The 26286-nt window shown below is 47.7% G+C and overlaps 1 pseudogene across 1 annotated transcript in view; it reads left to right on the top strand.

Moving 5' to 3' along the window:
- LOC146866698 (lysine-specific demethylase 5B-like) overlaps window positions 1-26286 on the top strand; it is a 448321-nt pseudogene that overhangs the window by 280494 nt on the left and 141541 nt on the right. The window lies entirely within an intron of this gene.

Genomic DNA, 26286 nt, shown 5'->3' with positions numbered 1-26286 from the left:
CCCCCCCCCCCCGAAGCCCTCGGCACCGAAGACACCAAGCAGTGACTCCCCGGCACCGAAAAAACACTCGGAGCCGATGAAGAAGCCACTCCCCAAATGTTCGGACTTGCACTCTTCGGAGCCGAAAAAACCATCGACACCGAAAAAGCACACAGAGACTGGTAAACCACACCGCTCCAAGCCCAAAACCAATCCGGAGCCGGCGCCGAAAAAGCCCTCGATACCGACACAGTCGACACCGAACACCCAATCTTCTTCAGAAGAGCTTTTTCGCCCAGACCCTCAACAAAAAACTCTAACTAAAGACCCTAAAACTGGTCAATTGACTCTGAGTTCCAGGAAAAGACCACTGGACATGCCTGCACCAGCTCCGCCACCTAAAAAGAGGGACATAGCCACATCACCTCTTAGAGTCCCTTCTCCACCTCCACCTCCTCTACCTCCTCCTCCACCTCCCCCACCACCTCGTTCTCCTACGCCATCCCCTACACCAGTAGACGATGACGACACATATGATGACACAGGGGACGGTGCGGACGACCTGCCACTAGGGGATCCCAGTCCACCAGCTTCCCCTGGGATGACTATAATACGCCTGATGTCCCGCAAGATGACATCTACCCCTCTAGGCCTTACCCACCAGAAGACACCATGGGTTTTAATCAGCTGATACACCGGGTGTGAGAAAGTGGCTCTGTATATACTGTTCCCAAATAGGTACAGGGTGTACAGAGTCCACAGTCCCCAGAGGTTTGGCAGAGGCTAAATTTGGATATAACCTTACTCTCTAAAGTAGTAGCTTGGTCGAGCAGTAAGGCAGTATCAGAGGACAGTGTTAAGCATTTGTTGCACACACTCAGTCAGCAAATGGTCTCACACGCTCAATAACTGAACTCTAGGCCAATGGTTTATATATAAAAAATATATGCTTGTTTTATTTTAGAACCAACAATAGGTATTAAAAAATACTTTCTCAGAATGAGATGCTTTATATAAATACTTTTGCAATATGCAATTGGCTTTCGTAGAAAGTTACAAGTGGTTGCAATAGGCAACACAATTTCAAACACAATAATGCATTGAGTTTAATGGAAGTTTCAAGTTATTTGCAATAGATTACTTTTAGGATTACTTTTGGGATTCCAGGACTGGGTCCTAGATTCAGTCCTGGGTCAGTACTTAGAAACAAGTAATAAAAGTCGACTTAGTAACTGTTATGATTTTTAGACAATATTTTGCTATTTTAAAAGTTGACACTTAGAAAACAGTCAATGATTCCCTACGGAAGAAAATTCAAGTTGCAGGTATAGTATGTTCTCGTTACTTTTCTAATCCAGTACTGGGTGCCTAGCCTCAGTACTGGGACCTTTATCCAAAACAGGTAAGTAATTACGTTTTCACAATTTATACGATTTTTAAAGAATATTTAAAGTTTGCAGAAATCGACACTTAGAAGAAATTTCACAGAAAAACTGTCAATGGTTTCTAATGGAAGAAAATTGAGTTACTGGTAAGTACGGTTGTAAATATTTTTCAGAGTCAGTACTGGGTACCAAGGTCCAGCACTGGGAGCTCACCTAATAGCAGGTGAGTATTTTCGTTTTCGTAACTCGGCTGATTTTTGGTGAATATTTTAAGTTTTGAAAAGTCCACACTTAAAAGAAATTTCAGGAAAAACCAGTCAATGTTACCCTATGGAGAAAATTGAATTATCGGCTTTCAGGTAAGTACTCGACTGGCAAAGTTAAGGTTCTGGGCACAGACTCGGGGGTCTCCCAGGGTCAGGTAGGTATAGTTGTTACACCCTCAGCGGCACAGGGGCAGCCGGGTGCAGAGTGAGTTAGGCCCAATGTTATCCTATGGGAGGCAGGGGGGCCTTGGTTGGTGGCTGCTGACTAGCAGGCCACGCGGCTGTGGGAGCTGGGCTCCTGGTCACTTGCTCAGGGCAAATGGGGAAGTAGATAGGTGCAAAGGTTACACTGCCAGGGCCACTCGGGCGACTGGGTGCAGGGTGCTTTTGAACCTTCGGGCGCTCAATTGATTTCAATGGGAAAGCTCCGGTTTAGAAAAAGACTGCAAGCTCGGGGAGGAAGATTCTTCAGGTGCCACCACCACTTCGAGAGCTAAGTTGGGTAGTTGGAGGATTGGTATGTAACCAGGAGTTGGGCACAGGGGGCCGCGGGGTGCCGGGGTGCCTTTTCGTGTCGGGAAATCTTACCCTCTGTTGATCGCGGTTGGAGCGGTACCTGGTTCTGAGGCTGCAGGCGTCAGAAGCATCGAGGGAAGTCCTTGGGTGCCGGACGCGGGGTCACAGTCGCCGTGGGGTCGTCCTCGTGGTCTTTGTTCACTCCGGCACAGGCCAGGCTTGGAGGGTGCAGAGTGTGTAGGGTTCGCGGTTCCGGGCTGATGCCAGGGATTAGAAGCTGATTTTGAGTAGAGCCTCTACTCATGGGAGTCCCAGGTGCTTAGAGCCAAAAGGTAGCCAGGTCCTCCGGGGTTTGTGAGGTTGCTGGCCACAAGAGATGCCGGGTTGGAGCAGGAGCAGGTTCGAGGGTCGACAGGCCGGTAGGGCTGGGGCCAAAGCAGTTGGTGTCTTACTCTTCTTAGCAGCTGCAGGGCAGGTCTTTTTCTTCTTGCTCTTCTTTGTATTTTGTAATCTGGGGAAGGAAGGTTCAGGGTGCCCCTAAATACTAGATTTAGGGGCGTTACAGGTCGGTGAAGGGCAGGGACCAATGGGTCCCTGTCCTGTGGTGGGTACACCCCCTATCCTGCCTCTCTCCTGTGGGAAGGGGGCAGTAGCCTAGTCCTCATTAGGCAGGGCTTCCCATCTTCAAGATGGCGAGAGCCCGGTGATGTGCTTCACCTCGCCTCCCCCACCTGAGGGGTGGGGTTGGCAGGCTGGCATATCCCCTGTCCTTATTTGGGGTTTCCGGCCAGGCTTCCTGCCAGAGTGGGGGCTGCCAGTGGCCTGGGGAAGCTCACAGAGGCGGCATGCCTTTGAAGCTTCCCCCTGCCCATCCTGGGGGAGGAGATCTAGCACCTCGCCCAGGATGTGCATTGTTGCAGGCCCAGGAGAGCAGGGGCTCTCCTACCCAGGGGTCCAGCAACATGTCTGCTGTGTGGCAGCCTAGGCAGCCTCTCCGACCAGACGTGGATTGTAGGTTAGGTTTCAGGGGGCATCTCTAAGATGCCCTCTGGGGTGCTTGGTACATTAAATCCCACACTGGCATCAGTGCGGGTTTAATGTGCTGAGAAGTTTGATACCAAACTTCTCAGTTTTCAGTGCTGCCATTATGGTGCTGTGGAATTCGTGTTTGACGAGCTCTCAGCACCATGTACTCTTAAATGACAGCACTGCACTTACAGTGCCCAGGAATGGACCTGGGTACTGTAGGGGCACAGGGCTCATGCTCCTGTGCCCACACCACTGGCATAGGGCACCCAGCTAGAGGGGTGGCTGATGTATGCCAGGGCAGTGTAGGTGGTGGGCATGGCACACAGGGATGTGTGACATGTCGACTCTTTGTTTTGTCTTGTACCCAGAAACTCAGCCTGCAAGGGCAGTGTGTGTGTGTTAGGGTACAGGGCCTCTAAGGGTGGAACAATGAGTGCCGCAGCACTTAGAGGCCTTCCCTGGTCACAAGACCCTGGGTACCTAGGGTACCATTTACCAGGGGCTGACATGTGGCCAGGGTTGGCCAATTTGGGTTTTAGGTTTTTAGGAAAGGAACATAGGCCCTGGGCACCTGATTGGCAGGAGTCCAGGGCACACTCAGTCAAAGTACATTTAGCTATTCAGCAAAAAGTGGGGGCATATCATGCAAGAAAGATGGCACTTTCTCACACCGGACTGCCCAGTACCACGGGGTCGACCCAAATACAGAGCCGGTCGAAGAGGATTTTTTAATGGACACTTTTGACACTACCCAAAGGTCCACATCCACTTTACCCATGCTCAAAGGGGTTATTAAACACGCTACAGAGGTATTTAAGGTCCCTGTTAGGGCTAGAGTCATCAATCCTAGAATTGAGAGAAAATACAAAGCTGCCCATACAGACCCAGCTTACATTAAGGGCCCTGTTCCATTAGACTCCATGGTGGTCTCAAATGCTAGAAAGAGGGCTAACTCGCAAACATCAGGTGATGCAGCTCCGCCCGACAAAGAGTCTAAACTCCTGGATGCCTCTGGCAAAAGAACAGCATCACAGGCAACTAACATTTGGCGGATAGCAAACACTCTAGCCCTGTTAGCCAGATACAATAGGGCGCACTATGATGAGTTGGAGTCCCTACTACAACACCTCCTGGACAAATACAAAAATAAGGCTAACAACCTCATACAGGAGGGTAAAATTATCACCAACACCTCCATCCGGTGCGCTCTCGATGTGGCAGATACAGTATCCAGAGCAGTAAACACAAATGTCCTTCTCCGCAGGCACGCGTGGCTACGCATTTCCGGTTTTAAACCTGAGGTGTAAAGCTCTATCTTCAACCAACCTTTCGACCAACAACACCTTTTTGGCCCTAATGTTGATGCATCCCTTGAAAAGATGAAATAGGACACAGACACAGCCAAATCAATGGGAGCCTTGCAATCGCAAGCTCCCAGACGTTCTTTTCGTAGCTCATCCTACAAGGGCAACTCCAGGGGCTATTCGTCTGATAGCCAATCCACCTCTTACAAGGCTCCCACCCAATCCACCTTCACCAGAGGTTATCAGAGAGGAGGATACAGAGGCAACAATAACAAGAGCAGAGGCAAGACTAACAACACCTGCTCTGCCTCCACCCCTGCCCAATGACTTCCCTCCGCTTCCCCCGGACCATTCCACTCCGGTCGGGTGAAGACTACAACAGTCCCTTCCTGTCTGGACCAACATCACACAGACAGGTGGGTGTGAAAAATAGTGCAGTCAGGTTACTGTCTTGAACTTACCTCTACCCCCCCCAAACATTCCACCCAAACAGCGTCCAATATCAACAGAACATTTGTCACTCCTGAAACATAAGGTAATTTCCTTACTACAAAAAAGTGCAATAGAACTGGTTCCCCTGCATCAACAAAACACGGGAGTTTACTCCCTGTATTTTCTCATACCTAAGAAAGACTGCTCTCTGAGACCTATTCTAGACCTCAGGCCAATAAACCTATGCATACAATCAGACCATTTCCACATGGTCACACTTCAGCAGGTCCTCCTCTACTTTCACAGGGCGAATTCCTGGATACCTTAGATCTCAAGGACGCCTATTTCCATATTCCCATTCACGCAGCTCACAGAAAATATCGGAGGTTTGTAGTGGACGGGCAGCACTATCAATTCAAAGTACTCCCTTTTGGAGTCACAACAGCACCACGGGTATTCACAAAGTGCCTAGCGGTAGTCGCAGCCCATCTAAGAAGACAACACATTCACGTCTTCCCATACTTCGACGACCGGCTCATAAAAGCCAGCTCGTACAACCAGTGTGTTCATCACACCCACGCTACTATCCAATTACTCCACGACAAGGGGTTCACAATAATCCACACCAAGTCTCATCTGCAACCCTCTCACACGCAACAGTACCTCGGCGCCACAATAGACGCCTCAAAAGTGCTAGCCTATCCCAGTCCAGCCAGGATAGCAAGCATTCTCGCTCTCCTCACCAAATTTCAGCCGCATCACTCTCTTCCAGCTCGACTGTTCATGCAGTTCATAGGGATGATGGCCTCTTGCATATTCATAGTGCCTCACGCAAGACTCCAGATGCGTCCCATACAAGAGTGCTTAGCACGCCAATGGAACCAGGCTCAAGGACAGCTAACAGATCTGGTGTTGGTAGATGGTCGCACTCATCGCTCTCTGCAGTGGTGGAACACCAAAAACCTTTCCAAAGGGCGACCGTTCCTAGAGCCAGTTCCTCAAATTGTCATGACAGCGGACGCATCGCTCTCCGGCTGGGGAGCTCATTTATTACATCACACCATGCAGGGCAGGTGGACACCTCAACAAAAGTTATTCCACATCAACCACCTGGAGTTACTAGCCATATTCCTCGCCTTAAAAGCATTCCAATATCAGGCAAGACTTTCCTAGTCCGCATGGACAACATGACAGCCATCTACTACATACAGAAACAAGGCGGGATACACACTCTGCAGCTCTCTCAGCAAGCACAGAACATATGGAGATGGGCTATACCTCAGAACATTTTTCTCCTAGCCCAACATGTCCCAGGAGTCCAAAACACCATAGCCGATGTGTTAAGTCGTCAAACGCAACAGATCCACCGGTGGGAACTTCATCCACAAGTTCTTCAACCCTTCTTTCAAATGTGGGGGCAACCACAGATAGACCTCTTCGCCACCCACGAAAACGCCAAATGCCCAAGCTTTGCCGCCAGATACCCACACCCATTGGCCAAAGGCAATGCGATATGGATGAACTGGTCAAGCAGATTTGCGTACGCCTTTCCGCCTCTCCCACTCATACCACTGGTGGTGCGCAAACTATGGCAACACTCACTGACTCTCATTCTAGTTGCTCCAACTTGGGCCAGACAACCGTGGTACACCACATTACTGGAACTGTCCGTAGTTCTGCACCAAAGATTCCACCTCTCACCACGCCTCTTAACCCAGAACCTTGGAGAGATCAGACACCCGGACCCAGCTCAGCTCAACCTTGCGATCTGGCTCCTGAAATCTTACAATTCCGTTACCTTAACCTTCCTCCTGACTGTATGAACGTCATTAAGGAAGCTAAACATTCTACCACTAGAGCCTGTTATGCAGCCAAGTGGAAACGATTTGTGATATATTGTCATAACAATAACATCAATCCCCTAGATGTGTCTATCCAACACATCATAGGCTACCTACTACACCTTCAAAGGTGCAACTTAGCCTATACGTCTATTAGGCTACACCCTGCTGCCATAGCAGCATATCTACAAAATAGACAACATTTACCACTATTCAGGGTACCTGCCATCAAAGCCTATATGGAAGGACTCAAAAGGTTAATTCCTCCCAGAGTTCCACCCTCACCTGTGTGGAATTTAAACATCGTTGTCACAAGACTAATGGGACCTCCCTTTGAACCTCTACATAAATGTGAGCTACAATTCTTAACATGGAAGGTTGCTTTCCTAGTGGCCATTACTTCTCTAAGAAGAGTTAGTGAGCTACAGGCACTAACTATTCAGGAACCTTTCTTACAAATCCATCACAATAAGATTGTTCTCCGAACTAATCCTAAATTCCTCCCTAAAGTCATTTCTCCCTTCCACCTCAATCAATCTGTGGAGTTGCCCGTATTCTTCTCGCAACCACACACAGCTTTTTGTTTCTTTCTCACCACCACACAAAGGCAATCTCATATCAAAGTCCAGGATAGCCAGATGGATTGTTAAATCCATACAAATTTGCTACCACAAAGCAAAACATACTTTAACTGTTCCTCCTAGAGCCCACTCTACAAGAAAAATAGGAGCTTCTATGGCATTTTTAGGGAACATTCCCTTAAATGACATCTGCAGAGCAGCTATATGGTCTACACCGCACACGTTCACAAAACACTATTGTGTAGATGTGCAATCAAAACATCAAGCTAGTGTGGGCCAAGCTGTACTCAAAACACTATTTCAGACTACTGCAACAGATACTGGTGGCCGCAGATAAGAAGGGGGACTGCTATACAATCAATGCATAGTGTTTAATCTGCAGCTCATATGCCTTGAACGGGAAATGCTACTTAGCAGTATGCATCTGTTCTTGGCATGTAGAGCTGCAGATCTACACACGCCCACCCGCCTCCCCGACTTCCTCTATCTGTTCCAGTATTATCTTATTTAGATACAGCATACAAGTGGCATCTTCCTGTTTCTTACAAAGCTCCATCATTTCCCTGCTGGCGAAAAACAATCTGAGGATGGAGCCGATGCCCATGCGCACTATGATCCTAAGGAGGAGTCACCTATCTTCTGACTTCCAAAGACTTTCCAGGAAAAAACAAGTGCAAACATCCGGGCCCAACACCAGATGGTGATCTATGCATAGTGTGTAGATCTGCAGCTCTACATGCCAAGAACAGATGCATACTGGTAAGTAGCATTTCCCTTTTATTAGTTGGTGTGGATCTCCTTATTGAGTCGTGTCTCATTTACTGACCAGTGTGTGTTTTTTCAGATGTCTTGCACTCCTCTGATGAGCCTAAGGCTGCTCGACCGCAATAACCCCTAGAAGAGGACCTTGGGATTACCATAGCAAGCCCTTGTCCACTTACAAGGGCTCCCCTGGACTCTTTACACAATATCTCATTTTGATATATCATCTAAAGAGCCAGCTTCCTAAGTGAAAATATCGGTCAGTAATGTAGTTATTTTATCTGCACGTTTGACCATGTTTCTAATGGGAAAATCTTATACATTCACCCTAACCACACCTCTTAGGCCTACAAACTGTACAAAAAGGTTCAGGCTTTCACAGATTTGATTGCCAGCTATGCAGCCATTGATAATGGACTTAAACTGGGGATCAAGCCTGACCATAGTGACACCCCCTTCTCCTAAAACTCCTCCCCTCCGTCTCTGCTAACCCTTTTAATGGGTTGAGGTTTACTGTATCCTCTCTATATACTCCAAAACTGAATGCCTTGTGAGGAAGGGTCGCCACACAAAGTTGACCCCAGTGAATCTTGAAGACAACCAAAGTCAACTAGAGTGCAGTCCTATGGGCTAACATTAGCCCAGGTCTGATTTTATAAAGAATAGTGTAGGCCTGAACACAAAATATGCTTGGGGTTGTATATCTAGCCCAGAAGGTCTAAAAAAGCTTCCACGTGATGTATCTTAATTCTAACGGATTTATATACCTAGATGTAATTAAATGTCTGTCTTCCTAAAAGCAGTGGCACTTGACTGCCCATTGTTAATGAGTCATTTACTGTCATTCATCTTCAGTACTTGATTATCCAATCCCAGCCTCCTCCAGAGCTTGCTGCTCTCGGGGGCCTGAAACAATACACATCCTGGGACGAGGTGCCAAGCCTCCTCACTCAGGATGGGCAGGGTCCACGAATGGGAAGCTTCAAAGGCTTGCCGCCTTTGTGAGCTTCCCCAGGCCACTTGCTGCTTTCAGCAACTGGTCCCCACTGGTTCTGACCCCGCTTTGCTTGGGAGAACCGGCGGGAAAAACAAGTGAGTTAGAGAGGTGTGCTCACCTCTGCCAACTCCACCCCTAAGGTGGGGTAGGTGAGGTAAATCACAACTTTCAGTCCCTGCCATCTTGCAGATGGGGAAACCAGCCAACCAGAGTGAGGCATATTCCCCCCTTCAACTGGAGGGTGGCATAATAAGGGGTGTACCCACCCCAAGGAAGAGACTCATTGGTCCCAACCTTTACTTGTAACACCCCTAAATCTAGTATTTTGGGGGCACCCCAAACCTTGCTTCCTCAGACAAGAAACCAGAAGAAGGACCGAACAGCCGTGCCGAAGCTAACAAGAAGAGGACGCCCACTGACTTGTCCCCAGCCCTTCTGGTCTGTCCCCACCTCGAACCTACAGAAGTGAAACCCCGGTGTGTCCAGCAGCCTCAAGAACCCCGAGGACCTTCCCAGCCTTCAAAAGAAATGACTGTCTCCTGTGAACAACTGATTTGTTCACCAACAGACTCCAGCTCCGGCAGGAACTGCGAGTCTGCACCACCCTGCACCCGACTCCCACGGCCCAGGTTCGAGTGGCCCAACACCAAGAGAAGGTCTCCCATGCGATCCTAACCCAAGATCCGGTGACCCCTGACCTGCCTCAAGCCAACACCTGCAGCCTCAATCCAGAAGGCCTCCCCAACCGCGACAAGGAGCTGGTAAGAAGATCCGACCCTAAAAGACACTCCTGCACCCAACGCCCTTGGGTGGCCCAACCAATGGTGTCTAGCCAACACCCAGCATCCCAACTTACCTCTCCAAGTGGTGGTTGCACCCAGAAGACCTTTGTCCCCAAGTCAGCAGTTCTTTTGCAAACCGTAGACTCCCCATTGAAAGCTCTGCACCCGGCCGCCCCAGTACAGCTGAGGGTTCATCTTTTGTGCTAGCCTAAACCCACATTTGCCCTGAGCTTAAGTTCAGGAGCTTGACCCTGGGGGACCCACGAGTCTACCCCCAGAATACCAACTCCCACAACCGAATACTTACCTTTGAACCAATAACCCTATTTTCCTCCATAGGATAACATTCACTGTTTTTCTGTGAAAAGTTTCTAAGTGTGAAGTTGGAAAATCTAAGAAACCGTTTAAACCTGTAACTGAATAACAAACACTTTTACTTACCTGTTTACAGGAAATGTCCCAGTGCATTATCCAGGTATACTGCACTGTCTAAGAAAAGTAATCTGTGAAGTAATCTACTTGACATTCTACTAAAAAGCCAATACAAAGTATCTGTACAATCTATCAAAGCATTGCATTACTAGTAGTTCTACTGTAATCAAATCAAAAGTATATATACCTGAAGGAACTGAATATCAACAAACAGTGCGGACATTATGTATATGTTAATAACATCAGAGGACCGATAAGTTGTTGGAAATGTCTGGTACAGATACCTTTTGACGACCCTTCCTAAACAAGGGAGCTTGTAAAAGAAGCCTGTCATCAGGCGCTCATTAGGGGTGGCTTAATTAATGCGCGTCCCTTAGTCAGACATGCTTTAGATAATAAAGAACTGATCATGGATAATGAATTAGGCTTGTTATGCATTACGGAAACTTGGTTAAAGGAGGACTGTAATCCGGATATTGCGGTCGCCTTGCCCTCCAACTTCACTATGTGTAGGAAAGACAGAGAGGATGGCAGGGGAGGGGGAGTAGCCATTATACACAGAGAGACCTTGCTATGGAAGACCTTTATCCTACAAGGGCTAAAAGGAGAAGAAAACATGAGCTTCTGCTGTACTATAAATAATTCCTTTTCTGGAGCTTTGTTATATCGCTCTCCAGGTAACAGTAATTTCTTCCTGGATTCACTAGGGGATGCTCTCAGTGAAGCATTACTTAGATATTCAAATTTTTCATTGCTTGGAGATGTTAACTTGCATTTGGAATGTAATAACAGCCCAGGAGTTTAATCTTTCCTGGAAATGGTCACCCTATTTGGCATGAAACAAGTTGTTCAGGGACCAACACATAGAGCAAGACATACGTTGGATGCCATTTGCACCAACCTCCCGTCACTTCAGATAGAAAATCCAATCCCACATGTGTGGTCTGATCACTGCTTTATTCCTTTTGCCTTTTTAATCCCTTAGAAGGACTGTGCAGTCATGAACAATAACACGGGAGCACCGAGGCGGAAATGGCATTCATTAGCCGCTAATCCTTCCTTATTAGCAACAGCCCAAGATACGGTTCCAACACTTACGGGGGAACCGGGAGAGGATTTGCATAGGTTCCATAATTGGATAACATCTATAGGTAAGGAACTAGATCCCCTTAAGTGCTCTGCTCGTATACTAAAAGAAAAATCCACAATGATCCTTGGCTTTCAAAAGAGCTGGCGGAACTTCATCTGCTTTGCAAACAACTTGAACGCAAATTGAGAAGGGGATATGAAGTAACCAATTTGCAAACCTTCAAAATGTTTAGGAAACAATATCACTTGGCTATTAAAATGGCTAAAAAAGAATATTTCCATAATTGAATAACTATGGCAAAGCACAACCAAAAAGAAATATTCAAAATTGTAAAGTCTTTTACAGATCCCAAAGCTTTGCATTCTGAGATCCCCCCGTCCCTTATGCTATGTAATGAAATCGCACTTTACTTTGAAAACAAGATTAAGGAATTTTGAGACCCATAGCCCCCCGGATTTAACCGAGGGAAAGGTGCTAGACCATAGAACGGACAACTCTGTCCTACAAGCCTTCCAAACTGCCTCACTAGCTCAGACTAAAGAGGCGATATTAGCCTGTAAATCAGGCTCTCCATTGGACGCATGCCCCCCGACTTTTTTACATCATATTATCGATGTTGTGAATCCTGTGATCAACAACATCGTGAATTCCTCCCTAGCTACCGGCATAGTACCGGATGAATGGAAATTTGCCGTTGTGAAGCCACTTAAAAAAAACAGAATGTAGACTCATCTAATTTATTATAGGCCTATATCCCTGTTACCAATTTTAGGTAAGATCACAGAGAGAATAGTTTATAAAGAACTCTCTAGTTTTTCGGAGTCCACTCTGATCTTTCATCCCCGTCAATCTGGATTCCGCTCAAAACATTCGACAGAATCAGCGTTACTCGAGATATCGGACACCCTGAAATTCATAACGGACAGTGGCAGGAAGGCAGTCTTGATTCTTTTAGATCTGTCTGCCGCATTTGATACCATTTCGCATAATATCCTGCTAGCCAGACTGAGATCTTGTGGCATTTCTGACTTCGCATTGGCATGGATTACATCTTTTCTGTCAAATAGAAAGCAGGTTGTTTTTTTGGGATCCTTTCTAACGTCGGAACATACCGTTACTACAGGTGTCTTAGTCCTCTTTTATTTAACATATATATAGCCCCACTCATTAAGTTGATCTCGACTTTTGGGATCGAAATTACATCTTATGCTGATGATACCCAGCTGATTCTGTCACTGGAAGAGAAATCCACGAGAGCTGAAGAAAATTTCAAAGCTTGTTTTACGGCAGTCATCAAATGGATGAAAAATAACCATCTCTGCTGTAATACTGATAAGACAGAAATCCTTCCGATCGGAAAAAACAACTGTTTCCAACCAAAGGATTGGTGGCCAGATGATACTGCAGCCCCCCATCAACGGTGGAGGTTGCAAAAAATCTGGGAGTATGGTTTGACTCTTCCCTTTCTTTTAAACCGCATGTCCTAAAGGTAACAGGGACCTGTTTTGGTCTCATCAAAACTTAGAAAAAATTATTTAATTTTATCCCGCTTGTCGTGAGGAAAACAGTAGCAGTGGCTCTTATATTATCACGGCTGGACTACTGTAATAGCCTCCTGGCAGGGATTAATAAAGCTACCCTGAGGAGACTACAAGTGGTACAGCACGCAGCAGCCAGATTGGTCCTAGGGCTTCCTCGTAGTGCATCTGCCTCTGCCGTCCTGAAGACCCCTCACTGGCTCCCGATTCATAAAAGAATTTTGCTTAAATTACTATTGACAACGTTCAGAGCATTTTGCCGCTTGGGTCCTGTATACCTCTCTACAAGAGTCAAACCATATATCACAACGAGGACACTTAGATCTAGCTCTGCAAATCTACCAAAGGCCTGGACTTGCATGCCAAAGGAACTTAGAGCGACAGAACAGGAAGAGCAGTTTAGAAAGGCTCTAAAGACTTGGAATTTTGGAAAAGCAGACGCCAGCTGTCTGGCCCTGATTTAGCTTTCAAACTGATACAGCTGACTTTAGTTATCTACAGCACCAGGAGACTCCGTTAGGATTGACAGTTGCGCTATATAAGCTATACTTTTCATTTCATTTAATATATACAACTGCAATACAAACTGTTGGCAAACTGATTATTACTGCAAAGTACTTATCACTTACCTGTGCCAGGCTTGCTTGGTTCTAGGAAATAAAATAACTAGAATAATATTATTATACAAACAACATTGGTCTGTGTGACAATCATTTGCTAATTGAGTGTGTCCAACAAATGCTTAACACTATCCTCCGATACAGCCTTACTGCCCGACCACACTACCACAAAGAGAGTAAGGTGCTATCTACTTTTACCTCTGCATACCTTTAGGGTTCAACTGGACTCTGTGCACACTATCACTTTGGTATAGTATATTCAGAGCCAGCTTCCTACAATTGTGTTTCACACAAGCACATGTATCCTTTTTGGTTGAAGAATTGGCATGCCTGGTTCTTTTGCTATATAGTATTTGTGTATATCAACCAATACTGCAGTTATCCAGTAGTAGGGTATCTTTCATAGTTTCACATGCCTGAATCATTCCCGTCGTCGGGATGGGAGTCCCTGGTACATAAATAAAGTAATGTCCCATTAGACATATATAGTAATAGGCCAATGGCCTCACATTAGTAACAACTCCATGTCCTTTTGTAAAAAGGACCAAACTCTAGAGAAGAGCCAATCGGCTATCACCACCCTCTGGAACCCACCTGGAAGGAGCTCTAGTCCCTCAGATTTTCTACCACATGTCGTGCTAAGGGAGTCTCCCCTGAGCTCTGCTCAGTTTTCCTTCATTTCTGGATTTCCACTGATATTTTCTTCAGGATTCCTTCTTGTGTGTGGAGTTCTCACTCTCTTCATGGCTGATACTCCTAAGAAAGGCCTTTGTAAGCCCTGCGCTTCCTGTGGTAAAAAGAGTCTTCATTTTGATGACCAACACAAAAACTGCCTCTATTGTCTTTACCCGGACCACTCCTCAAAGGACTGTAAGGTATGTCATACCTTTTCTTCAAAGACCCTTAAAGATCGGGAGGGACGCCTTCTAATTTGGCTGCAGAGGTTTAAGGATAAAGACCAAGTCCTGTCTTCTGAGGAGAGTGAAGGCTGCTCTACATCTTCAAAATCCTCTCAGAAAAGGCCCAGAGTTGCTTCTCCAGGACCTTCATCACAGCCCCCTTACCGGACATCCAAAGCTCACTCAGGCTGCTCAGAGAAAATCTAGAAACCCTGCTGCCCCACTGTCTGCTCCTCCTGACAAAGAAGGCAGACGACTTGATAATATTGGAAAACGTTTTTCTTCGATGTCTGCATTGACAGTACGTGCGTCAAATTCTTTAGCGTTATTAGGGCGCTATAACAGGCAGATGTGGGCGGACATTGCTCCATACTTGGGAGCCTTGCCGGATGACTCGAGGGAAGAAGCAAAGAAGATCTTGCTGGAGGGCGAACGTTCGGCTTCCGAGATCGATTGTGCGATGGATATCGCCTCTACTGGTTTTCGTCAACTAGCTGGCGCTGCTGTACTACGACGCCAAGGTTGGCTGAGGGCAACTTCATTCCGGCCGGAAGTCCAGACAAAGATTCTGGACATGCCCTACGATGGTCAGCTTCTCTTTGGCCCGCATATTGATGAGGCTCTTCAGGGTATAAAAAAGGATACTGACACAGCTAGGGCTTTGGGTAACCTTCAATTTAAAAAAAAAAAAACGTTTTCATGGCTCAAGGGGTAGAGGTCAATCTTCCACCAGAGGAAGTTACCAACAATATTGGCCTTCCTATTCCTCCTCCAACCAACAATATCGGCCACAGTACCAACAACAGCAATCATCTTACCCTAAAACCTCCTTTCGAGGAAAAGGAGGACGACAGAAGGACGCTGCTCGGCGGCAATGACTTTCCTCTACCGTCGATCCCCATCTCCTCTCCACCCTTCAAAGTTGGAGGAAGGGTTACCCACTTCCTAAACAATTGGAAACAAATAACAACGGATCGCTAGGTTCTTCAAATGATACAGTTTGGACATTCACTAGAGTTTATTCACACTCCTCCCCAGACCCCTCCTCACTCTATGCTTCACAAAAATCTCCACCCGTTGCTCCTGGAACTTTCACTCATGCTCCAGAAGGGAGCTATAGAAAGTGTTCCTCTTCGTCAGCGGGGGAAAGGGTTTTACTCGCCTTTTTTCCTGGTGCGCAAAAAGGAGGAGAAATAGAGACCAATCCTGGACTTGAGAAGTCTCAACACATTTTTAAGAAACAGTGGTTTCACATGGTTACCATCCAAGAAGTGCTGCACCTTCTCAAAGCAAATGACTACATGGTGTCTTTGGATCTTCAGGATGCCTATTTCCATATCCATATCCACAGAAACCACAAAAAATTCCTGAGGTTCGCCGTGGCAGGCAGACATTACCAGTTCCGTGTCCTGCCCTTTGGACTCAAGTCGACTCCACGCATTTTTACGAAATGCCTCTCTCCAGTGGTAGCATATCTCAGACAGCAACACCATCAGGTCTTTCCCTATCTCGACGACTGGCTCGTCAAGGTTCCTTCTCTGGACGGCACGACCAGGTCTTCCGACGCCTGTCTGCAGCTTTTCAGTCGCCTAGGACTCCCTCTGAATCAGGATAAGTCCGTTCTCCAGCCTTCTCAGCAGATAACATTTCTGGGTGCTACTCTCGACACAACCCAGAATTAAGGCTTTCCCATCACAAGAGCGACAGAACAAACTTCTTCATTTGGCAAGTCATATAAAATCCAAGAAGTCTCTCTCGGTACGCATCTTCAAATCCCTTCTCGGAATGATGTCATCCTGTATTCTGCTTGTTCCTTTCTGTCCCCTCCACATGCGCCCTCTCCAGGAAGCACTGTCGGCTCAATGGATTCAATCCGAAGGATCCTTCGACGATGTCATTCAAGTGACCCCTCAGATGGTCACTGCTCTGCAGTGGTGGACTCATCCACGGAATCTTTCGCAAGGTCTGCCTTTCTTGCTCCAGGCTTCTCCACAGGTCATCACAACAGATGCGTCCCTGGAGGGTTGGGGACCTTTCCTCCAGAAACTTGGAATCAGCTGGGAAGTGGTCTCCTGCTGAACGAAAGCTTCACATAAACCTCCTCGAGCTACAAGCTGTCTATCTGGCTCTCCTGGCGTTCCTTCCCAGGATCAAAGGTTCTCTAGTGCCTGTCCGGACGGACAATACTACGACGATGCACTGCCTGACCAAGCAGGGAGGGACTAGTTCCCTGACACTATCTCACGAATCTCAAAAGATCTGGAACTGGTTACTCCATCACAACATTTCCCTTCGAGCGGAATATGTTCCAGATACAGACAACGTACTGGCTGATTCTCTAAGCAGGCAAAAAACAACATGCCACGAATGGGAGTTGAACCAGCAGACTCTCGACCGCATATTCTCCCAATGGGGTACTCCTCTCCTGGACCTATTTGCTACCAAACAGAACACCAAATGCCAAAATTACGCAAGCTGGCATCCCCAACGAGGATCTCTAGGGAATGCATTTTCGATTGCGTGATTCAACGTCTTTGCATACGCTTTTCCACCGATTACCCTGATTCCCAGGGTCCTCAGGAAAATGAAGACAGAACCCTGCACGCTAATCCTAATAGCTCCGGCGTGGCCGCGTCAGCATTGGTTCACGGAGCTCCATCTTCTCTCTCTGGAGCCGCCGATCTCTTTGAAACCGTTTCCCACTCTCCTCACAATGAACCGGGAGCAAGTCCTACATCCGGATCCAGCATCTCTCAAGTTATCGGCTTGGCTCCTGAGTTGCAAGAGTATCTTTCTTGGAAGACAGCACTCCTTCTAGCCCTTACCTCTGCCAGGCGTGTAAGTGAGCTCCATGCATTCTCAGTTCAAGACCCTTTTCTTCAGTTCAAACATGACAGGGTCATACTGCGGACTAATCCTAAATTCGTGCCCAAAGTCCTGTCAGACTTTCACCTCAATGAACCTATAGTCTTATGGACCTTTTTTCCGAATCCTCAAACGGCGGCAGAAAGAACTCTACACTCTCTAGACCTTAAACGCTGCCTTAAATTCTATCTTCACAGGACAAAATCATTCCGCAAATCCAACCAACTCTTTGTGGCTTACAGTCGACCTAGGAAAGGTCTTCCACTGACTAAACAAAGTATCTCTCGTAGGATCTCTGGAGCTATTACTTTTTGTCATCAGCAAGCAGGCCACCCCTTGCGTTACACGGTTCGAGCCCATTCCACTAGAGCGATGTCTACTTCCATGGTACTCTTTGCGGGTGTCCCTATCACAGACATTTGCAGAGCGGCAAAATGGAAGACGCCGCATACATTTACCAAGCATTACTGCTTGGATACGGAACTCATGAAGGAGGCTGTGGTGGTACAGGCTGTGTTGCGACATCTATTTCGCCAGAGGTGAGCCCTTTTTTCATCCCACCATCCTTTCTTTTATACGCACATTTCTATATTGTGTTCCATAATGGTTTCTTTGATTGACCTTTGGTACTTTCTATGTTTTACATTGATATGTTATTATCTGATGAATTTTTATATGCTGTACCATCCGAAATGTGCTTATCATTGCTTACTACTCTGATTCAGGCATGTGAATATATGAAAGATACCCTAATACTGGATAAGGAATGCGTTACTTACCTGTAACTGCAGTTATCCAGTATTGGTATCTTTCATAGATTCACATGCAACCCACCCGCCTCCCCTGGAAGGGCTCACCTAGTTCTCTCAGTGATACACCTTCTTAGCACTGTGCTTCCGAAAATCTGAGGGACTAGAGCTCTTTCCAGGTGGGTTCCAGAGGGTGGTGATAGCTGATTGGCTCTTCTCTAGAGTTTGGTCCTTTTTACAAAAGGACATGGAGTTGTTACTAATGTGAGACCCTTGGCCTATTACTATATATGTCTAATGGAACATTACTTTATTTATGTACTGGGGACTCCCATCCCGACGACGGGGAATGATTCAGGCATGTGAATCTATGAAAGATACCAATAATGGATAACTGCAGTTACAGGTAAGTAACGCACTCTTTCTCCATCACCTAGGTGAAAACTAATCTACAGCTCTCCTTGAGATGTGCAGTTAACTTTGGAACTACATATTAACCAGCCTAGGCAAAGGATTCTGAGGGCAGTTGAGACCTGCCCGGTTATCATAGAGACCATCTTCCATGTACAGGTCCCCAGGAGACGTTTATGATTAGTGGTTCCAGAGTATGCTGGATTTGATGCTCACTTGTCTTTACAGTTTTTGTCGTTTAACTCATTATAAGCAGATGGAGCTTCGTAATCATTTGGATAACGATCCGATACGAGTTCAAAAGATGTGTGGCTTATTATTCATTGCTTGTGTTTTTCTCAAGGGGTTTGCTCACAGTTTCTTTTAACACAGTAATAATTAACTCCATTCATCTGAGCTACCTGGTTTCTTCTAGGAAACCAATAAATAAACTTTCAAATGACATTACACACTTCTAAAAATGTACCTCAGCGGCCTGACGAAGCACCATCGTGTACGAGGCGCCCTCCATGGTAGGCGGAGGAGAGGCAAACCCCGGGTCAGAGGAGAGATCGAGGCCGCCGGTCTCCTCTAACTAGTCCGCCCAGTCCTGCATGGAGTCCTACTGACGAGCAAGCAGGTCCTCGGACCCCTCCCAGTCATCCTCCGCCGCAGGAGGAGAGACACACTGTGGCGGCAGGGACTGGGGAAGGAACAAACGGCGCTGGGAACGGCGCCGGACAGGCCGAACCGGTGCCGTGTCCCAGTGTGGATCCCAAGTAGGGACAAAAGTGTCCGAGAACCTGGGCAGGGGCGGGACAAATGGTACCTGTGAGAAAGTGGCTCTGTATATACTGTTCCTTAATAGGTACAGGGTGTACAGAGTCCACAGACCCCAAGGGGTTAACAGAGGTTAAAGTTAGATATAACCTTACTCTCCAAATTGGTAGCCTGGTTGAGCAGTAAGGCAGTATCAGAGGACAGTGTAAAGCATTTGTTGTACACACTCAGTCAGCAAATGGTCTCACACACTCAATAACTGAACTCTAGGCCAATGGTTTATATATAAAAAATATATGCTTGTTTTATTTTAGAACCAACAATTGGAATTAAAATATACTTTCTCAGAATGATATGCTTTATATAAATACTTTTGCAAGATGTAATTGACTTTTGTAAACAGTTACAAGCGGTTGCAATAGGCAACACTATTTTAAACACAATAATACACTGAGTTCAATGGAAGTTTCATGTTATTTGCCACAGATTACTTTTAGGATTACTTTTGGAATTCCAGGACTGGATCCTAGGTTCAGTCCTGGGTCAGTACTCAGAATCAAGTGATGAAAGTCGACTTAATTACTGTAATGATTTTTAAACAATATTTAGCGATTTTAAAAGTTGACACTTGGAAAATATTTCAAAGAAAACCGTCAATGATTCCCTATGGAAGAAAACTCAGGTTACAGGTACAATATGTTCTCGTTACTTTTGTATTCCAGTACTGGGTGCCTAGACTCAGTACTGGGACCTTTATCCAAAACAGGTAAGTAATTACGTTTTCAGATATTATACGATTTTTCAGAAATATTTAAAGATTGCAGAAATCGACACTTAGAAATTTCACAGAAAAACAGTCAATGGTTTCCTATGGAAGAAAATTGAGTTAAGGGTAAGTACAGTTGTAAGTCAGTGCTGGGCACCAAGATCCAGCTCTGGGAGCTCACCTAAGAGCAGGTGAGTGTTTTCGTTGCTCGGCTGATTTTTGGTGAATTTTTTAAGATTTGAAAAGTCCACACTTAGAAGAAATTTCAGGAAAAGCCAGTCAATGTTACCCTATGAGTTAAATAGAGTTTGCGGTTTAAGGGTAAGTACTCGACTGGAAGAGTTGAGGTTCTGGGCATAGACTCAGGGGTCCCCCAGGGTCAGGTTGGTACAGTTGGTTCACCCTCAGTGGCTCTAGGGCAGCCGGGTGCAGAGAGAGTTAGGCCCAATGTTATCCTATGAGGGATAGGGGGGCCTTGGTTGGTGGCTGCTGACGGGCAAGCCACACGGCTGTGGGAGCTGGGCTCCTGGTCACTTACTCAGGGCAAGTGGGGAAGTAGGTAGGTGTAGAGTTTTCACTGCCAGGGCCACTCTGGGTGCAGAGTGCTTTTGAGCCTTCGGGCGCTCAATTGATTTCAATGGGAAATCTCCGGTTTAGAAAAAGACTGCAAGCTCGGGGACGAGGACTCTTCAGGTGCCACCACCACTTCGAGAGGTAAGTTGGGTAGTTGGAGGATAGGTAGGTACCCCGGGATTAAGCACACGGGCCGTGGGGCGCCGCGTGCAGGGGTGCCTTTTGGTGTCGGGAAATCTTACCCTCTGTTGATCGCGGTTGGGGGGGCACCTTGTTCTGAGGCTGCAGGCTACTTCAGGAGTGTCGAGGGAGGTCCTTGGGTGCCGGACTCGGGGTCACAGTCGCCGTGGGGTCGTCCTCAGGGTCTTTGTTCACTCCGGCACTGGCCAGGCTTGGCTGGTGCAGAGTGTGCTGGGTTCGCGGTGCCGGGCTGCTGCCAGGGATTAGAAGGAGATTTTGAGTAGAGCCTCTACTCATGGGAGTCCCAGGGGCTTAGAGCCAAGAGGTAGCCAGGTCCTCCGGGGTTTGTGAGGTTGCTGGCCACAAGAGATGCCGGGTTGGAGCAGGAGCAGGTTCGAGGGTCGACAGTCCGGTAGGGCTGGGGCCAAAGCGGTTGGTGTCTTCCTCTTTTTAGCAGCTGCAGGGCAGGTCTTCTTTCTTCTTGCTCTTCTTTGTAGTTTGGAATCTGGAATCTGGGGAAGGAAGGTTCAGGGTGCCCCTAAATACTAGATTTAGGGGCGTTACAGGTAGGTGAAGGGCAGGGGCCAATGGGTCCCTGTCCTGGGGTGGGTACACCCCCTATCCTGCCTCTCTCCTGTGGGAGGGGGGCAGGAGCCTAGTCCTGATTGGGCAGGGCTTCCCATCTTCAAGATGGCGAGAGTCTGGAGATGTGCTTCACCTTGCCTCCCCCACCTGAGGGGTGGGGTTGGCAGACAGGCACATCCACTGTCCTTATTTGGGGTTTCCGGCCAAGCTTCCCGCCAGAGTGGGGGGTTGCAGTGGCCTGGGGAAGCTCACAGAGGCGGCATGCCTTTGAAGCTTCCCCCTGCCTATCCTGGGGGAGGAGATTTAGCACCTTGCCCAGGATGTTCATTGTTGCAGACCTAGGAGAGCAGGGGCTCTCCTACCCAGGGGTCCAGAAACATGTCTGCTGTGTGGCAGCCTAGGCAGCCTCAGAACAGACGTGGATTGTAGGTTTAGGTTTCAGGGGGCCTCTCTAAGATGCCCTCTGTGGTGTTTTGTACATTAAATCACACACTGGCATCAGTGTGGATTTAATGTGCTGAGCAGTTTGATACCAAACTTCTCAGTCTTCAGTGCTGCCAATATGGTGCTGTGGAGTTTGTGTTTGACAAGCTCCCAGCACCATATACTCTTAGCTGGCAGCACTGCCCTTACAGGACCCAGGAATGGACCTGGGTACTCTAGGGGCACAGGGCTCCTGCCTCTGTGCCCACACCACTGGCATAGGGCACCCAGCTAGAGGGGTGGCTGATGTATGCCAGGGCAGTGTAGGCTGTGGGCATGGCACACAGGTATGTGTGCCATGTCGACTCTCTGTTTTATCTTGTATCCAGACACTCAGCCTGCAAGAGCAGTGTGTGTGTGTTAGGGTACAGGGCCTCTAAGGGTGGGACAATGAGTGCTGCAGCCCTTAGAGGCCTTCCCTGGTCACAATGCCCTGGGTACCTAGGGTACCATTTACCAGGGGCTGACATGTGGCCAGGGTTTGCCAATTTGGGTTTTGGCTGTTAGACAGTTTTTTAGGGAAGGAACACAGGCCCTGGGCACCTGATAGGCAGGAGCCCATGGCACAACAAGGAAAAGTGCATCAGCTATTAGGCAAAAAAGGGGGGTGGTTACTGCAACAGAAACCCACTTTCTTACAGTGTTGCAGATCATCTGCAAGGGTTACTCCCTTCCCTTTCAGTCCACCCCTCCAGCCATGCCACCTCAGTCCCACCGCATGTCAGGGGAACACTTGGCGACTCTCCAGCCTTGGCGACGTTGTTGTTCCCACTACTTTCTGGTCCCCAAGAAGGACAAAGGGGGCCTGCGCCCCATCTTGGACCTCAGGAACGTCAATCGCTTCCTCCGGAAGGAGAAGTTCAAGATGTTGCCTCTGGCTCAGGTCTTGGCTGCCCTCGACCCTGGAGACTGGATGATAGCATTGGACTTGCAGGATGCATATTTTCACATACCCGTCCTGCCAGCCCACCGGCGTGACCTGCGGTTCACGGTAGTCCACGAGCATTTTCAATTTGCTGTGCTCCCCTTCGGCCTTACCAGCACCCCTCGGGTGTTCACCAAAGTGATGGCGGTGGTCGCAGCTAATCTGCGCAGGTCAGGGGTGTCAGTCTTCCCCTACCTCGACGACTGGTTGTTGAAGGCCGGTTCGCCCCAGACAGTTGTCTCCCACCTCCAGACTACGGCCGACCTCCTGCATTTGCTGGGGTTCTCCATCAACGTGCCAAAGTCACACCTGAGTCCCTCTCAGAAGCTCCCCTTCATCGGAGCAGTTCTGGATTCGACGCAGTTTCGGGTTTATCCTCCCGAACAACGAGTCCGGGATATTCAGGCTCTGATTCCGATCTTTCAGCCTCTATCCCGAGTTTCAGTCAGGATGACCCTCCGGCTCCTGGGCCTGATGGCCTCCTGCATCCTACTGGTGCAACATGCCAGATGGCATATGCGGGCTCTGTGAGAAAGTGGCTCTGTATATACTGTTCCCAAATAGGTACATTGTGTACAGAGTCCACAGTCTCCAGAGGTTTGGCAGAGGTTAAAGTTAGATATAAACTTACTCTCTAAAGTGGTAGCTTGGTCGAGCAGTAAGGCAGTATCAGAGGACAGTGTAAAGCATTTGTTGTACACACTCAGCCAGCAAATGGTCTCACACACTCAATAACTGAACTCTAGGCCAATGGTTTATATGAAAAAGAAATGGTTGTTTTTATTTTAGAACCAACAATAGGTATCAAAATATACTTTCTCAGAATGAGATGCTTTAGTTAAATACTTTGCAATAGGCAATTGAATTTTGCAGATTATAGTTAGTTTGGTTGCAATAGGCAACACAATTTCAAACACAATAATACATTGAGCTCAATGTGAATTTTAAGTTATTTGCAATTGATTACTTTCAGGATTACTTTTCTAACTCCAGGACTGGATCCTAGATTCAGTTGGGACAGTTCTTGGAAACAAGTGAGTAAATTCGTTTTAGTTACTGTTGTAATTTTTAAGCAATATTTTGCTTTTTTAAAAGTTGACACTTAAAAACCTTTGCTAATCAAATTACCAATGTTATCCTATGGAAGGATATTCACTTAGCAGGTAAGTGGGGTTATGGTTACTTTTTCTAGGTCAATTTTGGATCCTAGATCCAGCACTAGTGTATCACCTGTAAGCAGTTGAGAAACTGTGTTTAAGTTACACAGGCAATTTTTAAGGAATATTTATAAGTTTGCAAAATCGACACTTCGAAGAAATTTCATAGAAAAACAGTCAATGGTTCCCTATGGAAGACAATTCAAGTTACGGGTAAAGTATGTTCTCGTTACTTTTGTAATCCAGGGCTGGGCTCCTAGGCTCAGTACTGGGACCTCTATCTAAAACAGGTAAGTAATTACGTTTTCACAGTTGGTATTTTTAAAGAATATTTGTAGTTTGCAAAAATCGACACTTAGAAGAAATTTCACAGAAAAACAGTCAATGATTTCCTATGGAAGAAAATTGGGTTAGTGGTAAGTACGATTGTGAGTACTTTTCATGGTCAGTGCTGGGCACCAAGATCCAGCACTGGGATCTCTCCTAATAGCAGGTGAGTATTTCCGTTTTTGTTACTCATTTGATTTTAGGTGAAGTTTTTAAGTTTTATAAACTCCACACAGAAGAAATTTCAGAAGAAACTAGTCAATGTTACCCTATTGAAGAAAAGTGAGTTATCGGCTTATGGGTAAGTACTCGACTGGCAGAGTTAAGGTTCTGGGCACAGACTCGGGGGTCTCCCAGGGTCAGGTTGGTACAGTTGTTACACCCTCAGCGGCACTGGGGCGGCTGGGTGCAGAGTGAGTTAGGCCCAATGGTATCCTATGGGAGGCAGGGGGGTCCTTGGTTGGTGGCTGCTGACGAGCATTCCACGCTGCTGTGGGAGCTGGGCTCCTGGTCACTTGCTCAGGGCAAATGGGGAAGTAGGTAGGAGTAGAAGTTGCACTGCCAGGGCCACTCGGGCGGCTGGGTGCAGGGTGCTTTTGAGCCTTTGGGCGCTCAATGGATTTCAATGAGAAAGCTCAAGGACGAACAAAGGCTGCAAGCTCGGGGACAAAGATTCTTCGGGTGCCACCACCGCTTCGAGAGGTAAGTTGGGTAGTTGGAGGATAGGTAGGTACCCAGGAATCGGGCACAGGGGGCCGCAGGGCGGTGGGTGCAGGGGTGCCATTTGATGTCAGGAAATCTTACCCTCTGTTGATGGTGGTTGGGTGGAGTCCCTGGTTCTGAGGCTGCAGGCGTCGTCAGGAGCGTCACAGTCGCCGGGGGGATGTCCTCGGGGTCTTTGTCCTCTCCGGCACAGGCCAGGCTTGGTGGGTGCAGAGTGTGCAGGTTTTGCGGTTCCGGGCTGATGCCAGGGGTTAGAAAATTGATTTGAGCAGAGCCACTGCTAATGGGAGTCCCAGATGCTCAGAGTCACAAGGTAGCCAGGTTCCTCCGGGGTTTGTGAGGTTGCTGGCCACAGGAGGTGCTGGGATTTAGCAGGAGCAGGTTCGAGGGTTGACAGGCCAGTAGGGCTGGGGCCAAAGTTGGTGTCTTCCTCTTCTTAGCATCTGCACGGCAGGTCTTCTTTCTTCTTGTTCTTCTTTGCTTTTTCGGAATCTGTAATCTAAGGAAGGAAGGTTCAGGGTGCCCCTAAATACTAGATTTAGGGGCGTTACAGGTAGGTAAAGGGCAGGGACCAATGGGTCCCTGCCCTGGGGTGGGTACACCCCCTATCCTGTGGGAGGGGGGCAGTAGCCTAGTCCTGATTGGGCAGGGCTTCCCATCTTCAAGATGGAGAGAGCCCGGAGATGTGCTTCACATCGCCTCCCCCACCTGAGGGGTTGGGTTGGCAGAGGCTGGCACATCCCCTGTGCTTACTTGGGGTTTCCGGCCAGTCTTCCCGCCAGAGTGGGGGTCAGAACCGGTGGGGGCCAGTTACTGAGTAAAGCAAGTGGCCTGGAGAAGCTTATAAAGGCATGCCTTTGAAGCTTCCCCCTTGCCCATCCTGGGGGAGGAGACCTAGCACCTCGCCCAGGATGTGCATTGTTGCAGGGCCAGGAGAGCGGGAGCTCTCCACCCAGGGGTCCAGCAACATGTCTGCTGTGTGGCAGCCTAGGCAGCCTCTCAGACAAGATGTGGCTTGCAGGTTAGGTTTCAGGGGGCATCTCTAAGATGCCCTCTGTAGTGCTTTGTGCATTAAATCCCACACTGGCATCAGTGTGGGTTTAATGTGCTGAGAAGTTTGATACCAAACTTCTCAGTCTCCAGTGTTGCCATCATGGTGCTGTGGAGTTCGTGTTTGACGAGCTCTCAGCACTGTATACTCTTAAATGGCAGCACTGCACTTACAGTGCCAAGGAATGGACCTGGGTACTGTAGTGGCACAGGGCCATGCTCCTGTGCCCACACCACTGGCATAGGGCACCCAGCTAGAGGGTTGGCTGATGTATGCCAG

This window comes from Triturus cristatus, chromosome 1_2 (genome assembly GCF_964204655.1).
Source record: "Triturus cristatus chromosome 1_2, aTriCri1.1, whole genome shotgun sequence".
In the NCBI taxonomy this organism is placed as follows: Eukaryota; Metazoa; Chordata; class Amphibia; order Caudata; family Salamandridae; genus Triturus; species Triturus cristatus.
This window is presented reverse-complemented; position numbering and strand designations above follow the sequence as displayed.